A 10,263-nucleotide genomic window follows, 5' to 3' on the forward strand; every position below is an offset into this window, starting at 1 on the left:
CTTCCACACCAAAACTGCCTGAGAAGAGGACCCAGTCATGGTGCCACATGGGGTTCCAAGCCCCAATGGATCCTGATGACACCAAAACAAAACAAAATCTGCTTCCTGGAGTCCTGTGTTCCCCATAAAATGGAGCATACTGTGCCTATCTAGAAGGTTCTAAACTGACACCTTGCTCTGAAGCCCCTTCCTACAATTAGTCTTTCCTAAAACATAATTGAGCCCCTATCATATGCTGAGCCCCTGCAGCTTCTGTGAGTGCTCACAGAACACACCTAGGTCCCTGCTGTCCAAATCGGTGTGGGTGGAAGCTGAGAGACCAAGAGACAAGTGTCCCTGGAGGTCTTCCCTCCCCCCCTATCCTTTTCCTACCAGTCTCCTGGTTTTTCTCTTAGGGCTGACTTCAGTGTCCTGGCAGGGTATTATTTATTTAACTATTTAATCAGAATCAGCCTTCAGTGCAGCTTCTAATTAGTTTAACTTTCCAGTCATCTGTGGGTTAGGGAGAGGCCCCTTTTGTGTGGGTCCCTTATTGCAGCATTTTCGCTTCATAAATTCACTTTTGTGCCCTAGTAAGAAGACAGTGCAGAACACAGTGTTTCTGGGATATGTCAAGCTGCAGATATCCATCTGGAGCTCTGTCCTACCCTCATCCTCCCCGTTTAAGTGATTTTGTCAATTTACTTTACTATGCATGCTTCATCTGTCAAATGTGAGTAATAGTGATACCACATGGAGTTCTTGTGAGATTAAATATGGACATGTGCTTGAATTGCTTAGACTAGTGCCTGGTCTGTGGTAAAGCTCAATAAACATTAAATATCATTGCTGCACAAATATGAACTGGAGTTGATTTAGATGAATTTGTACAAAGGGGCACTGAAATAAAATCTTTATCTATGTAAATCCACACAATAAATTAGTTTCCTTTTGATTGTACTAAAGCAGATCCCCCAAGTCACTGCTTGTATAAGGGAGGCCCCTGGTCATCACTCTGCATTCTCTTCTTCCAGGGAAAGAAAACAGCTCCCCAAAAGGCCTTTAAGAAGTCCTACTGCTAATCCATATAAAATACTGCCGACACCCAGGGTAAAGAATCTCCCACTTATAGAGGTTCACAACTGTCCTGAGGATAACGCTTTGATATATGGAAAGTTCTTTAATCATAAAAACACTCAGAGAAGTTTTCCAAGGGACTATGAAGGGAAAGTATTTCTACTTAGCTGAAAATGCAAAACTCAATACAGGTTCATCTAGTGTCTTATTTCCCTTCCTAAAAAATTAGACTGTAGAAGATAGGAACTGGATCCCGTAAGGAGGCAGAGAGGGCTATTTTTGTGCTCCAATCTTCATTCTTCCCTCTGTAGAAGAGAACCTCTAATTTTTTTACCTTGTAGCCAGGTGTAATTATGTGATTTAGTTCTGACTTAGGAGCTATAAAAGGTGGTGGTGTTTTGGAGAAGATTCCAAGAAACCTTTCCAAAGATACTTAGCTGTGGAGGCTTTCTACTGTGTCCCCCTAACTTAATTGGAACAGCGACTCCCAGAATGATCTTCCCTGGATGGTTCTGAACTTTAGGCCACAAGAGAAGTGTACACAATATTGGAGCCACCTTTGTACTAGCAAGTTCCATGCAGAGTCAGCTGTTGTTGTGGCTACACACTCTGCACAGCCCTGTGGCTCAAGGAAACAGCAGAAGGTCTTTAGCATCTCCTTCTGGATTTCCTTCTTGACTTCTGCAACTTGTTGACAAGGAGTATATTAGCTCCATGACAGAGGGTGCCAGCCTCTCCTCCAGGTCCCCAACACCATTGAAATTGGAGGCTTGGAGAGAGATAGGGACTGATTGATGCAGGTTTCACTTTGTTCTTGTGGGTTCCAGGGTGTCCTTCCCAATAACATCATAGCTTACAAGTCAGTGTTGCACTAGAAGTGGTAGAGATATATAAATAGATATATGTGTGTGTGTGTGTGTGTGTGTGTGTGTATGTGTGTGTGTGTGTGTGGTTGTATGAGCTGGCCAGGCAAGTGTAATTTTATCTGTAAGGAAGGCTGTCAGAAAAAGCAGGCTGGACTCTTGGGCATAAGCTGAAGCTGCTGTCCACAAGCAAAGATTCCTTGCTTTCTGGGAAGCCTCTGTTCTACCCTTAAGGTCTTTCAACTAATTGCATCAGGCCCACCCACATCATCTGGGGTAATTTTCCTTATTTAAAAGTCAATGGAGTATAGACTTGGATTACATCCTCAAAATACCTTCACAGCAAACCCAGATTAGTTTAGACTTAATACCTGGGGACTATAACCTACCTGCATTGACTCACAAAACTCACCTTGACAAGGTCCATCTTTCCTTCGTGACTGCCTGCCCTGCTGTCTCAGCAGGATTATCATCGTATACAGAGCCAAAACAGCCGTTCAATAACCTTGTTCCCATAGTTCTGGAAGCTCCCTGAAATAAATGCCTTATTTTCTTTCACTCCTAGTGCAGCTGCCTCTCTGATCAGCCCTTATAGACACTAATACCGTGGCAACACACTTTGCCCCTTTTTTTCCCATCCCACTACCAGGCTGTCTAGAACAAAGATATGATGGCTACAGGAGCCAACCTGGACATGAGAACAATGGCATATTCCAAGGATGCTGCAGAGTGAGCTGCAAGGGACTACATCATGAATATTGTAGAGCTGTCATGCCATCCCACACACCCATCTGCATGTTTCCTTCACATGAAAGAGAAATCAATGACTGCTGCATTGGCGTTTGCTGTCATTTAAACTAAACTCATTTCTAACTTATGTAAGTACTATGTTGTATAAATAGAATTATAAATAAACTCAATTAGAGGACTCAACTACAAGATCATCATGAATTGAGGACTCAATTTTTACCTAATTTTTACAAGAAATCTATTATTGGTAAACATATCTGCCAAAGGCAGCCATTCACTCTGAAGTCTTAAGCCAAGTCCTCTTAATTTGGAAGGTCTCAATTGTCACAGTTACAGAATGAGAAGTTTGAACCAGATGATTTCCAGAATACTTAGAGTTGTGAGGTTATGTATTGACCATGAATGTAGGGAGAGAAGAGGTGATTACTGACTGAAGAATAAAGTTTGTCACAAAGTAGAGACAAACTAATGAAATTTTTTTTACCAGTCAAATTGGAAATTTTATTTCCAAATACCTATATGTTACTTTACATGAATTGTCCATGTTCTCTGTGTCTTCCTAATAATGTAGTACATATGTTGCATGAGCACTGACATTTTCTCCTGTTTTGACCAGTGATAGATCTCAAGAATCTGCAGGGATGCCCTGCACAAGGTGGGCCCTCAGTAAATATGTTTTGAGTGAATAAATGATGCAGGTGCTACACCGGTGTTTAGAATATAGGATGTCTTTGGACTTCTGTAGTAAAACCAGAGTAGAGATGAGAGCTTCAAGTCTTGTCAACATCTAGGCTGGTAACCTCTGTCTTATTAGACATTTGTGTTAACTTTCAACTCAGAAAAATCAGATTATGAACTGCTGTTTTTCAGTCCAAATGGTAATATATAAAATGTTTGAGAAAATGTCACTCTGAGGGGATTATAATTCACTCAGTGAGCGATCATGTGTATCATCATACCCAGCACAGTGCCTGGCCTGGAGGCACTGAGTCATTTCACAGGTGACTAACTATCGAGGAGGATAGGTATGTACAGTAGGGTAGCCACCACCTCTTATTATTTCCTGCCTGTGCCCACAGAGGGCAGGCAGCACACAGACTCAATCCTCCACTGTGTATCTTCCAGTGTTTTGGTGATCACTATATCTATGTGCAAGCTAAACCTACAGATAAATACAACAGTAGTATACATTTATTTCAACCACTGTTCTAAGCAGTCTTTGTGTATTAAGTTAGTCCTCTCAACAGCTCAGTGAGATAATTATAATCATTTCAGATGTAATTAAACTGAGCTCAGAGAAGCTGACAAGTAGCCTAAGTTCCAGTGATCAGTACGTGGGAAAGCTGAGACTGGAACTCAGATCATTCTAGTCAGAACACATGTCTAGTAACTTTTCTCTCTCTCTCTCTCTCTCTCTCTCTCTCTCTCTCTCTCTCTCAATTCTGGATTTGTAGTTTATTTATATTGATTGTTGAAAATATGGATTTTGTTGACTTTTTTCAAAAAGTTGGGTTTTGTTCTGATAGACAATACAGATAGACAATACAGTTTGATCCTGGTAAGTCTTGTTTTTAAACTCTGTTAGGACAGGTCTAGAGTAGTCTTTATTCTTATTCTTAAGTATTCTTTATTCTTAAGTCTTACTATTCTTAAAGTAGTCTTTATTCGTTATTCTTAAGGATGTTTAGACTTACTACTTTGGGGATCTCTCCTGAGTGATTAGCCGTGTTTCTGGGTGAGTTATGCCTTGAACTTCACAGAATTTTCTCCTATGCATGAGTAGATTATTACTTAGGTAACATGTCTAGGAAACTCATACTCAAATATCTGGAGCTCTTTCCTGTTGCACTATTGCCTCTCTGGAACTCTTTCCTGTAATTTCAAACTACCTAGCTATGATTCTGTTTGGCATCTTTCTCCATGTCGCCGTCCTAAATGTGCTTCCAGGTGGAAAGGAAAAGATCATCATCAAACTCATGTGTATCCTTTTTCTCAATGACCAGAGTCCTGTGCTGCCTTTGTCTGTAACAAGCTGTTTTGTATATTTCTGCCAGTCTTCTAGTTGTTTAAAGCAGGAGGTTAAATTTGATCTGTGTCATAGCTTAAAGTACAAGTTCTGCTAAAGAAACTTTTAAACTACAAAAAAGAAATGATGCAGAATTAAGAAAATAAGATACAACTATTCTACCCAGCACCAAAGCCAACTGGCTCAAAATGGGAACCTTGCCTCAAAAAGAATGAAGGGTGTGGCTACTGGCAGAGAGAGATTGCTGGCACCAAATAGATAAGAATCCTTTCATATTTTTGAAAGAAGTGTACTGATAAAAGAAACCAGGAGCCTTTGACTACTTAAGACCTAAAAATCAGTCTCAGTCACTCCAATACCTACATACATGCTGGAAGTGGACTGAATAATTTATGTGGTCTTCAATAACAGCATATGTCACAATGCCCATTTCAGATTTGGCCAGCAGTCTAGTAGAAAAGGAAGAACCTCTGGGTGGACAAAGGTAAGGGCCATGGAGGACAGTAGACAAGAGATGTCTTCTGAGAAGATTTCAGGGCCCATGCAAAGAGCAGCCCTCACTCTCAGGGCTCACAACACCTGTCAGTGGATTTCACGAATGGTACATATCTGTGAATTCTGCATGCCCTCCATTCCCCCCATCACAGATGGGGTTGTTTATTGCTGTTACCTTGTCTTTTTCCTACCATTATGCACCATGTGGATTGGGTAGAGGTAGAGAAAGAGAACTTACCTTTTTGTTTCAGAGTCCTTGCGATAAACAGAAACTGCATCTGAATCCGGTAACCACTATTTATTATGCCTTAATCGAAAAAGCACTGGATTTTTATCTTAATGTCATGACTGGTTATTTAAAGTTCTCTATTGGAGGGCTGAGCATGTAAAATGAGTGGGAAGAAGAATATACTGAATGTTTAATGATCAGATTTGTTTTCCAAGATAGATATTAACAGTGTTCATCAGTATTTTGCCCTCTTGTATTTGTACATGCCTAGAGGATAACATTTTTACATCCAACTAAAATTAAGAAATGTAAGTAGAAATGACATGTCACTTTGAGGCAGACACATTTAATTCCAGTGCAAGAATTTCTGAATCTTCCTTTACTGAGTTGAAACCTAAACAACCTCTAATTGAAATGATAGCATCATAACATGGTGTGGCTTCCATCAGACTATGATGAACAGATAGAGTTTTGCCAAACAACTTTGGATGTGGAGCGTGAGAAATTCAGGTACTTGGTTCAGGTCACTAAGAACTGTGTTTATCCTTGTTATTAACTCATCATAACTTTGTTTATCCTGGTTAATATACCTGTATCTCAGTAAGCAACTTTGCAGAATGTGAGATTACTTAGAAACTCAAATACCAACCTAGAACTGTACCAAGTACAGAGCTAATACTTGTTCATTACCTGTTTTCCTTGATAGACTACAAATTTCAGGCAATTTTTCTCTTTCTGTGTACTGCCCTAGTACCTAATGCAGGACCTGAAATAAGGTCGGCTCTCAAAATATACTTTAAAAATGAATCAGTTCAGGAATGAGCATACTATTGTTCTGATAGTCCTCCAAGTAATTTTTAATAATTAAGGATGATTACTATTCTTTGCAGATCAAAATCATTCATATCTTAAAAAGAGGAAATATTCATGATGCAAATATTTTTCATTTTTTATATTGGGTCAATACTGCAAACTTCTTAATGTTTATAGAGAGCGAAATAAAACAATTTTCACCACTTACTAAAAGAAACAGCTACATTCCCTGTGAAATGCGTAGCATAGAGCAAAAGTCAAATGCTAATCCAAATAAAAATTACACTTTGTAGAAAGCATTGATTGATTCTGAAAGGCATTAGGGTTACAGTAAGACTAACGCATGCTGCACTAATACGTGAAATGTTATTAATTTATAACTTAGTGACTGTTTCATCTAAAATGCACTCCTTGAAACATTGATTAAAATAATGAGATGGTACATATTTAATTTATACTTAGGGAATTTGATTTGACAAGGTGAAGTTTTATTAGCATGTTGGTCAACTTTTATTTTGATAATTGAATTTAAATGTTGGAACTAGTCCAAGATCTGTTATGCCACAGCATCATAGTAAGCCAGACTTTGAATCCACAGTTCATAAAATATTATAATTTACCTGAAAATTTAAGAACAATTGATATGTTTTCTCTGAATGTACTTCAAACATGTATTCTTTTTTGTTTTTTTTTCTTTTACATAGATCTGATGAAGGAAATAAAGACCATAAAGACTTATAATGAAGACAAATGAAAATCTCTAGCATATATAAATGAATACTCATAGAAAAACTATAATCAAAGAATTTCTTAGAAGCATCTAAACCTCATATTTATTAGATGCATATACTTAACTAAACTTAAATACTGAATTGTTGTAATTCTATGCATAATTCAAAGTTCAAAATTTGGTCCCGTACAATTAACTCCTTATAATGAGATAAAAGTGAGAGATATAAGATTTTTCTCATGTTCCAGGGTCTCGAAGCAATCAACAGTAATTCTTTTAAACAGCCACAGTGGTGTTGCAGCCCTAAACCATTCTAAGCCAAGGAAAGTTATTCTACCAAGATAAAAGTTTTAATGCTTGTCAGGAATTGATTTCCCAGCCACTGCAATGGAATCCAAATACAGAGTAAAATGAAGAGAGAGAATAGTTATCACACTAAAAGTTAAAATTGAATATTCATAAAAGTTACCTTTGAAGGTTGACATGAATAAAGACATTTCCATTACCCTTCCTAAAGAAACCTATAAAGGAGGCTGGGGTGGTGGCTCAGTGGTAGAGCACTTGCCTAGCATATATGAGGCACTGGATTTCATTTTCACCACCACATATAAATAAATAAAATAAAGGTCCATTGACAATTAAAAATATTAAAAACAATTAAACCCATAAAGGGTGCTTCAGGGAAAGGACAAATATGAAAGGGAAAAGTGTAAAGAACAGTAAACATAAAAGTATGTCTCCATATGGGAGCCTTTGCAGCATTTCCTGGGAGATGTGAATGCTTTTCTAAATTTCAAACCCCAAGAATAATCAGTTGAGAAATGGAGAAAATGGGGAAAGTATCATAATTCTTCTTTGAGGCTGATAGTTTATTCAACATAGTTACATAACCAGTTCAAAGGAATCCACAGGTCAATAGAAGTAAGGTCAGGAAGCACTCCTATGCCTGGAGTGTATAAGAGAGAAGTCATCACTGTCTAGAGTTCATGGGCCTTGGACCTGCTTCCGTGTTGCCTACCGGCATTTGTGGCCACATGTGCAGCCAGCAATGAGTCATTCTTACAAATAAAATTAAGACTCATAGAGTTGTGTGTGTGTGATATACTCCATACAAATTCTTTGAGTGGTGTTCTAAAAACTAACTAGTTTGGTGCAAAATAAGTCAAAAAATAAGTAGTTTGGTGGCAAAAGTCAGTAATGTTGGCACATAATTTTGTGATAAATCTTGCTAGGAGATTCACATGTTACCTATTTTTTAAATTACCCAATAATGTCTGCTGACTTTTCTACTTTGAATATTCATTGTGGACTGCCACTAGAACAAATGCAAAGCAGCCAGGCATGGTGGCACACTCCTGTAATCCCAGTGACTCCAGAGGTGCAGGCAGAAGGATCACAAGTTCAAAGCCAGCCTCAGCAACTTGGTGAGACTGTATCTTGAAATTAAAAAATAAAAAAGGGGCAAGGTTTTGGCTCAGTTACTTAAAATATACACGCAAAGCAAAGAGACATAAATGTTTTCTGAGAAAAACTTACATATGAACTCAGAAACTGATTCAAAATTCAAATAATTAAAGCAGTATCAACCTGAACAGCAAATCTAAAACCAATACAAGCAGATGTAATATTTTTAGCGTTATAAAGAGAAGTGAACTTATATGAAGGACATATACCCTAATATTCAACTTAAAGAGCTTTTTAAATGTACTCTTAGCAATTTTTCCAGTATCAATGCAAATATAAGAAATTCTTCCATGACTGATGATATACTACATTTGCACACATAATGATTAATTGAACATAAAACTGCTGGTTGTCTACAAACACACACATGTGTATCTATATTGATTATAGATACACACACATATTTATACATATGCATATATAAGAGAGTGAGAGAAGAGAAAAAGATCAAAATAAAAAAGTATAAACATGTCAAAATGCTAAAATGTACTTATGGGCTATATTTACACTATGACTAAGGTGATGTACAAAGGGAAATTTATACTTGTAATTTGTATTAGAAAAAAATTATCCTATATACAATTAGAAAAAAAAATTATATTAGAAAACATGGCAAAAGTTAGAGAAAAACATGAAAATCTTAAGTAGAAGCAATAAAAGAAGATCATAAATAAAATATAAACATAAAATAGAATCATCAAAATCAAAACTGATACTTTGAAAAGCCTATTTAAAAAAAAAATCTCTGCCAAGATTGATCAAGGAAATAAAAGGAGGAGTCATAAATGAACAATATGAAATGAAAAAGGAGTTAGAACTACAGATGGAACATAAATTTGAAAGATAATGGCATATTATAAACAATTTTATATCCATATATTTGAAAACATACAGTGTACACATTCCTATAAAAATATAAATTACCCAAAGTGATTCAAGAGAAAATTTAAAACTATTAATCATTTGAGAAATTGAATCAACAATTAATATTTATTTCATAGAAACAGAATCAGGCCCAAATAGTTTTTTGTCAAGTCAGCTAAATGTTCTACTCAATAAAAATAGTGATATATAGAGTAATAGTAACAACAAGCTTAAACAATCACTTTCAAGAATAAAATTTTATTAATTTTATTAGATATGAATTTGATATTAAAATGTAACAGATATTATAAAAAGAAAATTATTGGTTATTTTTAATAAGATTTATACAAGTATTTCAAACAAAATATTAATTAACCAAGGTAGCAATATAAAAATGTATTAAATGACGTTGTGGGCTGGGGTTGTAGTTCAGTGGCAGAGTGCTCGCCTTGCATGAGTGAGGCACTGGGTTCAATACTCAGCACCACATAAAAATAAATAAATAAAATAAAAATATTGTGTTCATCTACAACTAAAAAATGTTTTTTACAAAATGAAGTTGTGCTATCCCAGAAATGAAAAGACATTTAATTGTTTTACTTTCAATCTCTTTTTTTCTCTGTGTATAGCTTAGTTATGTTCTTAGTTATATTCTATTTATCTTAGCTGAAAGTTTTGTTCTTTTTTTTTTTTTTTTTTTTGGTACCAGGGATTGAACCCAGGGGCACTTAACCACTGAACCACACCCCTAACACCCTTTTAAAAAATTATTTAAAATTATTTTTTAATTTTCATACAGGGTCTCACTAAATTTATTAGGGCCTTGCTAAGTTGCTGAGGCTGGCTTTGAACTTGCAATCCTCCTGCCTCAGCCTCCTGAGCTGTTGGGATTACAGGCATGCTCCACTATGCCAGGCTTATTCTCATTTTTGAAGATTTGTATATAATTTGTAATTTCAAGTTTGATGGCCCC

Source organism: Urocitellus parryii, chromosome 1 (genome assembly GCF_045843805.1).
Source record: "Urocitellus parryii isolate mUroPar1 chromosome 1, mUroPar1.hap1, whole genome shotgun sequence".
NCBI classification, from domain to species: Eukaryota; Metazoa; Chordata; class Mammalia; order Rodentia; family Sciuridae; genus Urocitellus; species Urocitellus parryii.